Source organism: Rattus norvegicus, chromosome 18 (assembly GCF_021556685.1).
Source record: "Rattus norvegicus strain SHRSP/BbbUtx chromosome 18, alternate assembly SHRSP_T2T, whole genome shotgun sequence".
In the NCBI taxonomy this organism is placed as follows: Eukaryota; Metazoa; Chordata; class Mammalia; order Rodentia; family Muridae; genus Rattus; species Rattus norvegicus.
The window spans coordinates 18446852-18451741 of NC_141551.1; positions in this window are offsets into that span (position 1 = coordinate 18446852).

Consider the following 4890-nt stretch of genomic DNA (forward strand, 5'->3'; position numbering starts at 1 on the left):
ACCATTTCTTTTACTGTATACATTCCCATCTTAACATCTTATGCATGGTAGATGCAAGAAATGAACTCGTGGCTTTAATTTCCTTAAAAGTCAAACACACACACACACACACACACACACACACACACACACACACACACACACACACACATGCACATTGATATTGTGTGGCATTCATGGCCACCGAAATGCATATGTTTTTAAACTCACACAGACACTCACAAAGAAAGAAATAAAATAAAATGGAGAAGAAATAGATGATATTACAAAAAACAAAGGTAAGATGTTTAGATTTGTTTTTACTTAAATATGTTGCAAGTATAATGGTACAAATGTTTCACAAAAACTTGACATGTTAAATTGAAGGTCCTTGTATAGTAGGTTACCCTGATATTGTTCTTGATCTCCAGGTAGAACTCTCGTGAACTGTAGTAGAACTAAGTCTTCCCAATCCACAGTTCAATTTTATAATATGACTTAATGAAATCTAAAAAGGACTGTTGATATTTTGAGCCATCATGAATCGGCTTCAATATTTTATTCCTACTTTAAGTTATCAATCCATGGAGCACATTCTAAGACTTCTATTTTTACACCATTGTCTGATACAGCTCTGTATGTGACACTGACACTTAGTCATATTTAAAGTGTGATTGAATTCACAATGTCTTGATACTGTTTTTGTCAGTATAATTTTGCATTCTTGAAAATGTGAAATTATTGACATGAACTGATGTCAGTAATACAGATCTGTGTTCTTTAGATTGAACATGTAAACAGGAGGGCTTAAAATGATTTCTATGTCCTAATTGGTAAAGGAAACTACCAAAATGCATTATCATAACAGGGTTTCAAGACTCCATGGCTTATGGAGCTAATAGGAACTAATATTGACTTGGAGACATTTCAGGATATAAATCCCATATTTTATGTACATTACAGATAATCTATATGAATGAATCAAATCTGGGTGTGTTTGCAACATGGACCTTGCAACACTGAGCTGTGAACTGAAGTTTCCACTTGGAAAGTTTTCATAATTCCAGGCTGCACCAACCTACAAAACGATGAAGCTATAATAAAGTCCCAATGTGGCAGGGTTCCGTCCTTCAGGAATTTAGATCCTTGTAGGAGGCCATTATCTTTCTGAACCATCACCTACCACTCAAACAGAAGGTTCTGGGCACATGAATAATGCCAAACAAGGGGGAACTGTCTGCAGTCCCAAGTTTACCAATTCCCACATGTCTTCCTGTCCAACTGCGTGGCAGGACTGCAGTAAGAAGCCAATTATTTAAGAAGGCTCTTGTTTTGCAGTAAGGCACCTCACTGACTGCTGCACCTTAATTTATGCCTGCAGAAATATAATGGCCACCTGGTTAGCTTTGCCTACAAATGTCAACCCCCAGGAAAACAGTTCTAATCCACAAAGTCTAACACTATTAAGCAAACAGGGGTCATGAGGTTCATTTTGGGCCTTATTTGACAGTTATTAAGATTCGGTCAATGTAAGACTTTATGATACAAATATTTTCTGTATCCACAGTGCTGAACAGCCTGGTGCTATGAGGCTTCAGCACTGGGTTGTCCCCAACTGCAGAGACCCCTGCACACTTTTCATGAGAGTAAAGAAGGGACCTCAGCTCAAGGGAATGTGGGATCAATAGAAAACATGCATAAAGATGAGAGAGGTAGAAATTATCAAAAACCTTCTTTCGATAGACTGGCATATTTGATGTGATTTTTCTCACCAGGGTCTCGAAAGTTTGTTAGGAATACGAGAGGTAAACCAGTTATTTGCACTAATCTAATGAATATACCGAGTTAAGAATGGATGGATGAGCTGCTGAGAAAAAAGATAGAGTCCTAAGGAAGTAGGTTTTGTTCCCTGGACATAGGAGGGGAAAAAGTTTGAGCAAATGAGAATCATAGTTCAGGAAGAGCTTGCAGACCAGGAGTCAGACCTCCGAGGAGACTCTCTTAGCACCAGCCTCATGATCTACAAGGGTGGACAAATAGGGTTGGAAGTTAGAATACCGTTGTAAGTATGGTCCATCTATAGATGCTATATAGACCTCCAAAGAGGGAATTAACATTTCTAATAAGTTGTAATGCTGGTCAAGGATGCTGAGATAAAATTAATGTATGAGGTATTTCCAGAGCCAGATATTGCAGTTGCTGCAATAAACTTCAAGAGAGGGGATGTAGTTTCTTACTCTTCCAGCTGGAAACACACACACACACACACACACACACACACACACACACACACACACACACACAGAGAGAGAGAGAGAGAGAGAGAGAGAGAGAGAGAGAGATTTAAACAGAAAATATATAGTGTATAAGAAACCTAAGAATCAAAGCACAAGAAGCAGTTTTCAATATGTTAGACGTGCTTGTACTTTCTTTCAAGTACTATTTACGTGTTCACTAATTTTACAATAGAGACCTTTTAAGCATATCAATAGGTCAATAAATCCATGCTGATAATGGGGTGATACTTAACCTGCTGTTTGTGGGAGGTTTTCCTTGCATGGTGTGCCGTAGTGCTGTAAGTGCTGGCACTGAAGAGATTTATGTCTATTGATTGGTACTCTTAGCATGTTGATCTGTCAAACAAACGCAGCGGCTTTGCAGACTTGTACAACCAGAATCTATTCAAATTAAGAATTAAGTAGGATGAAATGTCTGATCTCCCATAATTCAAACCATTTCTCTTGTCTGCTGTCCCTCCCATGCTTCCAAAATTATTCGTTATTAAAACTGACCTAAGTACCTACCTTTGTCTTCCTATTTTGCTTGAATTTTTTTCATAATCATGTTTTTATTTTGTTTGAGATAATTATATAATTATACTATTTCCCTCCCTTTTAACAAACTCCTCCATGTACCCTTTCCTTCCTTGGTTTCTTTCAAATTCATAGTAGCATTTTATCCTTTAGTGATTATTGTTACATGCATACACACACACACACACACACACACACACACACACACACACACACATACATACACACCTAAATATAGCCTATTCAGTTTGTATAATGTTACCTGTAAATATGTTTTCTGGTTCACAATCTAACAAAAATCCACTGGGTTTGGAAAGTCCACTATTTATATGTACGGTACACTGTACTAAGTTCAGGTATTTTGTGATGCCTTCCCACACACTCTCCTGGTGTTTCGAAGCCATGCATTTTCTCTTTTCTTGGGAATCATCCTCGGCACTGCTGCTATCACCTCCTGGATCTTCACTGTATGCCGCTCACAGATTATGTGCTTTTAATGATCCAAAGTCAGCGACCTTCTCTATCCTGCATCTCCCATTACACAGACTGGCCAGGTAAGAAAAAGGACCTACATTGAGAATGCCTCTTTTCTTGAGTTGTCCCGTACATATTCATGGTATGAATGCTTTCCTACCACTGTATAACAGTTTGAGATCTAGAAAGAAATTCTTCAAAGCTTCATCCATCTTTTGAAATTTTGTTTTGAGAAAGAATCTTGCATTTTAGACTCTGTCTCTTCGCATGATGTCTGGCTGTGCTTTTCTGCATCTGGCTCATTTGCTGTGGGAGAAAGCCTCTCTGATGGACACTGGGAACTGTTTCCTCCTGAATCAGAAAGTACACTGTATGGACAAGTCTGCACCATTATGCCTAGAGCACATGCACAGCCTAGTTCTAAATAAAATTGTTTTTAAACACAATATATCTTCTGGACTGTGACGTGATCTTTTCTTCATTCATAAACTCACAGAAGATGAGGTTGCCTATTCAAAGCATGTACAAGATCACACTTGCCAGCGTTTCAGCATGGAGTAGTGAGGGGCTCAATGTTCCTACCCACTGTTAAGTCATTATTGGGGGTCGATGGCTACTTGAGAATGGATTTCAGTTTGCTTTAAAGGAATGGCTATTGGGCACAAATATATATATATATATATATATATATATATATATATATATATATATATATATATATTCAGCACAGATTGGAGGCAATGACTCATTAAAAAGAAAGAGAAAGAGGTAGAGAGAGAGAGAGAGAGAGAGAGAGAGAGAGAGAGAGAGAGAGAGAGAGACAGGGAGACAGGGAGACAGAGAAAGACAAAAGAAAAAAAGAAGGAAGGCACCCTGTTGAGATTTGGAACAGGATACGTTTAGGTAAGGCCAGTTTAGGAGGGCTTAGGGAAGCAATGATGAGTGATTATCACAAAAGTATATTGCAGGTATGTATTACATTTTTAAGAATTAATAATATATTATGTTAAAATTAATTTAAGAGCTGGAGAGATGTATCAGTTCTTAAGAGCACTTGATGATTTTTCAGAAGATGCAGATTCAGCTTCCAGAATCAAAATATTAGCCCACAACTGTATGCAAACCTTAGGATCTGATGCCTTCTCTTGACCTCTGAGGGTATAAGGTATGCAGGTAGTGTTTATATACATATATACATGCAAGAACTTACATGTACACAAAAAGTTAAAATGACTCTTAAATATATATTTTCTTTCTTTTATATGTTTAAAAATGTAATTTGGAAAAGGGCATTCCACAGTTTGCCTGACTTAGGATAAGTTCAAAAATAAGTACTACATTACACATGAATTGATGATTGCACATAATACACATGCTTGTAAGTTAGGGTGTGTATTGAATATCAGGAGTCAGGTATAGTCCATTGTAATGCAAAGAGGTGGCTGTAAGACAGAGAAGGGCTACATCCATACTCATCAGGCATCCTGAATCTCATTGTGGGGCAATTCATCAACATTATGGGTCTTTGTCTCTGCTTAAATGTGTCAATGTCTTCAAGTTGCAACATGTATATGACTGTATGTATACACATTGGTGTGTGTGTGTGTGTGTGTGTGTGTGTGCA